Below are 7,500 nucleotides of genomic sequence, written 5' to 3'. Positions count from 1 at the left end.
CTCTACCACTGAGCTATACCCCCGCTGCTCTGCCTCAATTGGAATGATATTTCCAGATTAAGCGAAATATCTGTCTGAAACAAAACGCTTTCTCTGGATTCCTTATTCATCAAAACGTAATTGTTCAAAAAAATTTTGATCTTGGATAAACATAACATCAGAGAGCACCCGGGTTTGAACCGAGGACCTCTCGATCTGCAGTCGAATGCTCTACCACTGAGCTATAACCCCGCTGCTCTGCCTCAATTGGAATGATATTTCCAGATTAAGCGAAATATCTGTCTGAAACAAAACGCTTTCTCTGAATTCCTTATTCATCGAAACGTAATTGTTCAAAAAATTTGATCTTGGATAAACATAACATCAGGGGGCACCCGGGTTTGAACCGAGGACCTCTCGATCTGCAGTCGAATGCTCTACCATTGAGCTATACCCCCGCTGCTCTGCCTCAATTGGAATGATATTTCCAGATTAAGCGAGATATCTGTCTGAAACAAAACGCTTTCTCTGGATTCCTTATTCATCGAAACGTAATTGTTCAAAAAATTTTGATTTTGGATAAACATAACATCATGGGGCACCCGGGTTTGAACCGAGGACCTCTCGATCTGCAGTCGAATGCTCTACCAATGTGCTATACCCCCGCTGCTCTGCCTCAATTGGAATGATATTTCCAGATTAAGCGAAATATCTGTCTATGAAACAAAACGCTTTCTCTGGATTCCTTATTCATCGAAACGTAATTGTTCAAAAAATTTTGATCTTGGATAAACATAACATCAGGGGGCACCCGGGTTTGAACCGAGGACCTCTCGATCTGCAGTCGAATGCTCTACCACTGTGCTATACCCCTACTGCTCTGCTTCAATTGGAATGATATTTCGAGATTAAGCGAGATATCTGTCTGAAACAAAACGCTTTCTCTGGATTCCTTATTCATCGAAACGTAATTGTTCAAAAAATTTTGATCTTGGATAAACATAACATCAGGGGGCACCCGGGTTTGAACCGAGTACCTCTCGATCTGCAGTCGAATGCTCTACCACTGAGCTATACCCCCGCTGCTCTGCCATAATTGGAATGATATTTCCAGATTAAGCTAAATATCTGTCTGAAACAAAACGCTTTCTCTGGATTCCTTATTCATCGAAACATAATTGTTCAAAAAAATTTTGATCTTGGATAAACATAACATCAGAGAGCACCCGGGTTTGAACCGAGGACCTCTCGATCTGCAGTCGAATGCTCTACAACTGAGCTATACCCCCGCTGGTCTGCCTCAATTGGAATGATATTTCCAGATTAAGCGAAATATCTGTCTATGAAACAAAACGCTTTCTCTGGATTCCTTATTCATCGAAACGTAATTGTTCAAAAAATTTTGATTTTGGATAAACATAACATCAGGGGGCACCCGGGTTTGAACCGAGGACCTCTCGATCTGCAGTCGAATGCTCTACCACTGAGCTATACCCCCGCTGCTCTGCCTCAATTGGAATGATATTTCGAGATTAAGCGAGATATCTGTCTGAAACAAAACGCTTTCTATTGATTCCTTATTCATCGAAACGTAATTGTTCAAAAAATTTTGATCTTGGATAAATATAACATCAGGGGGCACCCGGGTTTGAACCGAGGACCTCTCGATCTGCAGTCGAATGCTCTACCACTGAGCTATACCCCCGCTGCTCTGCCTCAATTGGAATGATATTTCCAGATTAAGCGAAATATCTGTCTGAAACAAAACGCTTTCTCTGGATTCCTTATTCATCGAAACGTAATTGTTCAAAAAAATTTTGATCTTGGATAAACATAACATCAGAGAGCACCCCGGTTTGAACCGAGGACCTCTCGATCTGCAGTCGAATGCTCTACCACTGAGCTATAACCCCGCTGCTCTGCCTCAATTGGAATGATATTTCCAGATTAAGCGAAATATCTGTCTGAAACAAAACGCTTTCTCTGGATTCCTTATTCATCGAAACGTAATTGTTCAAAAAATTTTGATCTTGGATAAATATAACATCAGGGGGCACCCGGGTTTGAACCGAGGACCTCTCGATCTGCAGTCGAATGCTCTACCACTGAGCTATACCCCCGCTGCTCTGCCTCAATTGGAATGATATTTCCAGATTAAGCGAAATATCTGTCTGAAACAAAACGCTTTCTCTGGATTCCTTATTCATCAAAACGTAATTGTTCAAAAAAATTTTGATCTTGGATAAACATAACATCAGAGAGCACCCGGGTTTGAACCGAGGACCTCTCGATCTGCAGTCGAATGCTCTACCACTGAGCTATAACCCCGCTGCTCTGCCTCAATTGGAATGATATTTCCAGATTAAGCGAAATATCTGTCTGAAACAAAACGCTTTCTCTGAATTCCTTATTCATCGAAACGTAATTGTTCAAAAAATTTGATCTTGGATAAACATAACATCAGAGAGCACCCGGGTTTGAACCGAGGACCTCTCGATCTGTAGTCGAATGCTCTACCACTGTGCTATACCCCCACTGCGCTGCTTCAATTGGAATGATATTTCGAGATTAAGCGAGATATCTGTCTGAAACAAAACGCTTTCTCTGGATTCCTTATTCATCGAAACGTAATTGTTCAAAAAATTTTGATCTTGGATAAACATAACATCAGGGGGCACCCGGGTTTGAACCGAGGACCTCTCGATCTGCAGTCGAATGCTCTACCACTGAGCTATACCCCCGCTGCTCTGCCATAATTGGAATGATATTTCCAGATTAAGCGAAATATCTGTCTGAAACAAAACGCTTTCTCTGGATTCCTTATTCATCGAAACGTAATTGTTCAAAAAAATTTTGATCTTGGATAAACATAACATCAGAGAGCACCCGGGTTTGAACCGAGGACCTCTCGATCTGCAATCGAATGCTCTACCACTGAGCTATAACCCCGCTGCTCTGCCTGACTTGGAATGATATTTCCAGATTAAGCGAAATATCTGTGAAACAAAACGCTTTCTCTGGATTCCTTATTCATCGAAACGTAATTGTTCAAAAAATTTTGATCTTGGATAAACATAACATCAGAGAGCACCCGGGTTTGAACCGAGGACCTCTCGATATGCAGTCGAATGCTCTACCACTGAGCTATAACCCCTCTGCTCTGCCTCAATTGGAATGATATTTCCAGATTAAGCGAAATATCGGTCTGAAACAAAACGCTTTCTCTGGATTCCTTATTCATCGAAACGTAATTGTTCAAAAAAATTTGATCTCGGGTAAACATAACATAAGGGGGCACCCAGGTTTGAACCGAGGACCTCTCGATCTGCAGTCGAATGCTCTACCACTGTGCTATACCCCCGCTGCTCTGCCTCAATTGGAATGATATTTCGAGATTAAGCGAGATATCTGTCTGAAACAAAACGCTTTCTCTGGATTCCTTATTCATCGAAACGTAATTGTTCAAAAAATTTTGATCTTGGATAAACATAACATCAGGGGGCACGCGGGTTTGAACCGAGGATCTCTCGATCTGCAGTCGAATGCTCTACCACTGAGCTATACCCTCTCTGCTCTGCCTCAATTGGAATGATATTTCCAGATTAAGCGAAATATCTGTCTGAAACAAAACGCTTTCTCTGAATTCCTTATTCATCGAAACGTAATTGTTCAAAAAATTTTGATCTTGGATAAACATAACATCAGGGGGCACCCGGGTTTGAACCGAGGACCTCTCGATCTGCAGTCGAATGCTCTACCACTGAGCTATACCCTGGCTGCTCTGCCTCAATTGGAATGATATTTCCAGATTAAGCGAAATATCTGTCTGAAACAAAACGCTTTCTCTGAATTCCTTATTCATCGAAACGTAATTGTTCAAAAAATTTTGATCTTGGATAAACATAACATCATGGGCCACCCGGGTTTGAACCGAGGACTTTTCGATCTGCAGTCGAATGCTCTACCACTGAGCTATACCCCCGCTGCTCGGCCTCAATTGGAATGATATTTCCAGATTAAGCGAGATATCTGTCTGAAACAAAACGCTTTCTCTGGATTCCGTATTCATCGAAACGTAATTGTTCAAAAAATTTTGATCTTGGATAAACATAACATCAGAGGGCACCCGGGTTTGAACCGAGGACCTCTCGATCTGCAGTCGAATGCTCTACCACTGAGTTATACCCCCCCTGCTCTGCCTCAATTGGAATGATATTTCCAGATTAAGCGAAATATCTGTCTGAAACAAAACGCTTTCTCTGGATTCCTTATTCATCGAAACGTAATTGTTCAAAAAAATTTTGATCTTGGATAAACATAACATCAGAGAGCACCCGGGTTTGAACCGAGGACCTCTCGATCTGCAGTCGAATGCTCTACCACTGAGCTATAACCCCGCTGCTCTGCCTCAATTGGAATGATATTTCCAGATTAAGCGAAATATCTGTCTGAAACAAAACGCTTTCTCTGGATTCCTTATTCATCGAAACGTAATTGTTCAAAAAATTTTGATCTCGGGTAAACATAACATCAGGGGGCACCCAGGTTTGAACCGAGGACCTCTCGATCTGCAGTCGAATGCTCTACCACTGAGCTATACCCCCGCTATACTGCCTCCATTGGAATGATATTTCCAGATTAAGCGAAATATCTGTCTGAAACAAAACGCTTTCTCTGAATTCCTTATTCATCGAAACGTAATTGTTCAAAAAATTTTGATCTTGGATAAACATAACATCAGGGGGCACCCGGGTTTGAACCGAGGACCTCTCGATCTGCAGTCGAATGCTCTACCATTGAGCTATACCCCCGCTGCTCTGCCTCAATTGGAATGATATTTCCAGATTAAGCGAGATATCTGTCTGAAACAAAACGCTTTCTCTGGATTCCTTATTCATCGAAACGTAATTGTTCAAAAACTTTTGATTTTGGATAAACATAACATCATGGGGCACCCGGGTTTGAACCGAGGACCTCTCGATCTGCAGTCGAATGCTCTACCAATGTGCTATACCCCCGCTGCTCTGCCTCAATTGGAATGATATTTCCAGATTAAGCGAAATATCTGCCTGAAACAAAACGCTTTCTCTGGATTCCTTATTCATCGAAACGTAATTGTTCAAAAAATTTTGATCTTGGATAAACATAACATCAGGGGGCACCCGGGTTTGAACCGAGGACCTCTCGATCTGCAGTCGATTGCTCTACCACTGAGCTATGCCCTCGCTGCTCTGCCTCAATTGGAATGATATTTCCAGATTAAGCGAAATATCTGTCTGAAACAAAACGCTTTCTCTGGATTCCTTATTCATCGAAACATAATTGTTCAAAAAAATTTGATCTCGGGTAAACATAACATAAGGGGGCACCCGGGTTTTAACCGATGACCTCTCGATCTGCAGTCGAATGCTCTACCACTGTGCTATACCCCCACTGCTCTGCTTCAATTGGAATGATATTTCGAGATTAAGCGAGATATCTGTCTGAAACAAAACGCTTTCTCTGGATTCCTTATTCATCGAAACGTAATTGTTCAAAAAATTTTGATCTTGGATAATCATAAAATCAGGGGGCACCCGGGTTTGAACCGAGGACCTCTCGATCTGCAGTCGAATGCTCTACCACTGAGCTATACCCTGGCTGCTCTGCCTCAATTGGAATGATATTTCCAGATTAAGCGAAATATCTGTCTGAAACAAAACGCTTTCTCGGAATTCCTTATTCATCGAAACGTAATTGTTCAAAAAATTTTGACCTTGGATAAACATAACATCAGGGGGCACCCGGGTTTGAACCGAGGACCTCTCGATCTGCAGTCGATTGCTCTACCACTGAGCTATGCCCTCGCTGCTCTGCCTCAATTGGAATGATATTTCCAGATTAAGCGAAATATCTGTCTGAAACAAAACGCTTTCTCTGAATTCCTTATTCATCGAAACGTAATTGTTCAAAAAATTTGATCTTGGATAAACATAACATCAGGGGGCACCCGGGTTTGAACCGAGGACCTCTCGATCTGCAGTCGAATGCTCTACCACTGAGCTATACCCCCGCTGCTCTGCCATAATTGGAATGATATTTCCAGATTAAGCGAAATATGTGTCTTAAACAAAACGCTTTCTCTGGATTCCTTATTCATCGAAACGTAATTGTTCAAAAAAAATTTTGATCTTGGATAAACATAACATCAGAGAACACCCGGGTTTGAACCGAGGACCTCTCGATCTGCAGTCGAATGCTCTACCACTGAGCTATAACCCCGCTGCTCTGCCTCAATTGGAATGATAATTCCAGATTAAGCGAAATATCTGTCTTAAACAAAACGCTTTCTCTGGATTCCTTATTCATCGAAATGTAATTGTTCAAAAACTTTTGATCTCGGGTAAACATAACATCAGGGGGCACCCACGTTTGAACCTAGGACCTCTCCATCTGCAGTCGAATGCTCTACCACTGAGCTATACCCCCGCTATACTGCCTCAATTGGAATGATATTTCCAGATTAAGCGAAATATCTGTCTGAAACAAAACGCTTTCTCTGAATTCCTTATTCATCGAAACGTAATTGTTCAAATAATTTTGACCTTGGATAAACATAACATCAGGGGGCACCCAGGTTTGAACCGAGGACCTCTCGATCTGCAGTCGAATGCTCTACCATTGAGCTATACCCCCGCTGCTCTGCCTCAATTGGAATGATATTTCCAGATTAAGCGAGATATCTGTCTGAAACAAAACGCTTTCTCTGGATTCCTTATTCATCGAAACGTAATTGTTCAAAAAATTTTGATTTTGGATAAACATAACATCATGGGGCACCCGGGTTTGAACCGAGGACCTCTCGGTCTGCAGTCGAATGCTCTACCAATGTGCTATACCCCCGATGCTCTGCCTCAATTGGAATGATATTTCCAGATTAAGCGAAATATCTGTCTATGAAACAAAACGCTTTCTCTGGATTCCTTATTCATCGAAACGTAATTGTTCAAAAAATTTTGATCTTGGATAAACATAACATCAGGGGGCACCCGGGTTTGAACCGAGGACCTCTCGATCTGCAGTCGAATGCTCTACCACTGAGTTATACCCCCCCTGCTCTGCCTCAATTGGAATGATATTTCTAGATTAAGCGAAATATCTGTCTGAAACAAAACGCTTTCTCTGAATTCCTTATTCATCGAAAAGTAATTGTTCCAAAAATTTTGATCTTGGATAAACATAACATCAGAGGGCAACCATGTTTGAACCGAGGACCTCTCGATCTGCAGTAGAATGCTCTACCACTGAGCTATACCCCCGCTGCTCTGCCTCAATTGGAATGATATTTCCAGATTAAGCGAAATATCTGTCTATGAAACAAAACGCTTGCTTTCTCTGGATTCCTTATTCATCGAAACGTAATTGTTCAAAAAATTTTGATCTTGGATAAACATAACATCAGGGGGCACCCGGGTTTGAACCGAGGACCTCTCGATTTGCAGTCGAATGCTCTACCATTGAGTTATACCCCCCCCCCCCCGG

The 7,500-nt window shown here is 42.0% G+C and overlaps 1 protein-coding gene and 16 non-coding genes across 17 annotated transcripts in view; 1 reads left to right on the top strand and 16 right to left on the bottom strand.

The window, feature by feature from the left end:
• Positions 1-23, bottom strand: part of Trnac-gca (transfer RNA cysteine (anticodon GCA)) — a 72-nt gene extending 49 nt beyond the window's left edge. Inside the window, exon 1 of the tRNA in view lies at positions 1-23. This exon is cut by the window's left edge and continues 49 nt beyond it. This is a non-coding gene — a tRNA (tRNA-Cys).
• The window catches only part of LOC129976645 (retinaldehyde-binding protein 1-like), a 112,094-nt gene that overhangs the window by 48,107 nt on the left and 56,487 nt on the right, over positions 1-7,500 (top strand). The window lies entirely within an intron of this gene.
• Trnac-gca (transfer RNA cysteine (anticodon GCA)) lies at positions 366-437 on the bottom strand. The gene has a single exon. It is a non-coding gene; the product is annotated as a tRNA-Cys (tRNA).
• On the bottom strand, positions 989-1,060 carry Trnac-gca (transfer RNA cysteine (anticodon GCA)). The gene has a single exon. It is a non-coding gene; the product is annotated as a tRNA-Cys (tRNA).
• On the bottom strand, positions 1,406-1,477 carry Trnac-gca (transfer RNA cysteine (anticodon GCA)). The gene has a single exon. It is a non-coding gene; the product is annotated as a tRNA-Cys (tRNA).
• On the bottom strand, positions 1,613-1,684 carry Trnac-gca (transfer RNA cysteine (anticodon GCA)). The gene has a single exon. It is a non-coding gene; the product is annotated as a tRNA-Cys (tRNA).
• Positions 2,028-2,099, bottom strand: Trnac-gca (transfer RNA cysteine (anticodon GCA)). The gene has a single exon. It is a non-coding gene; the product is annotated as a tRNA-Cys (tRNA).
• On the bottom strand, positions 2,442-2,513 carry Trnac-aca (transfer RNA cysteine (anticodon ACA)). The gene has a single exon. It is a non-coding gene; the product is annotated as a tRNA-Cys (tRNA).
• On the bottom strand, positions 2,649-2,720 carry Trnac-gca (transfer RNA cysteine (anticodon GCA)). Its single transcript has one exon. It is a non-coding gene; the product is annotated as a tRNA-Cys (tRNA).
• On the bottom strand, positions 4,512-4,583 carry Trnac-gca (transfer RNA cysteine (anticodon GCA)). Its single transcript has one exon. It is a non-coding gene; the product is annotated as a tRNA-Cys (tRNA).
• On the bottom strand, positions 4,719-4,790 carry Trnac-gca (transfer RNA cysteine (anticodon GCA)). Its single transcript has one exon. It is a non-coding gene; the product is annotated as a tRNA-Cys (tRNA).
• On the bottom strand, positions 5,133-5,204 carry Trnac-gca (transfer RNA cysteine (anticodon GCA)). Its single transcript has one exon. It is a non-coding gene; the product is annotated as a tRNA-Cys (tRNA).
• On the bottom strand, positions 5,754-5,825 carry Trnac-gca (transfer RNA cysteine (anticodon GCA)). The gene has a single exon. It is a non-coding gene; the product is annotated as a tRNA-Cys (tRNA).
• Trnac-gca (transfer RNA cysteine (anticodon GCA)) lies at positions 5,960-6,031 on the bottom strand. Its single transcript has one exon. It is a non-coding gene; the product is annotated as a tRNA-Cys (tRNA).
• Positions 6,169-6,240, bottom strand: Trnac-gca (transfer RNA cysteine (anticodon GCA)). Its single transcript has one exon. It is a non-coding gene; the product is annotated as a tRNA-Cys (tRNA).
• Trnac-gca (transfer RNA cysteine (anticodon GCA)) lies at positions 6,583-6,654 on the bottom strand. The gene has a single exon. It is a non-coding gene; the product is annotated as a tRNA-Cys (tRNA).
• Trnac-gca (transfer RNA cysteine (anticodon GCA)) lies at positions 6,999-7,070 on the bottom strand. The gene has a single exon. It is a non-coding gene; the product is annotated as a tRNA-Cys (tRNA).

The sequence above is a fragment of the Argiope bruennichi genome, chromosome 7 (genome assembly GCF_947563725.1).
Source record: "Argiope bruennichi chromosome 7, qqArgBrue1.1, whole genome shotgun sequence".
Lineage (NCBI taxonomy): Eukaryota > Metazoa > Arthropoda > Arachnida > Araneae > Araneidae > Argiope > Argiope bruennichi.
Note: the sequence above shows the minus strand (reverse complement) of the source record. Positions and strands in the feature narration are given on the sequence as shown.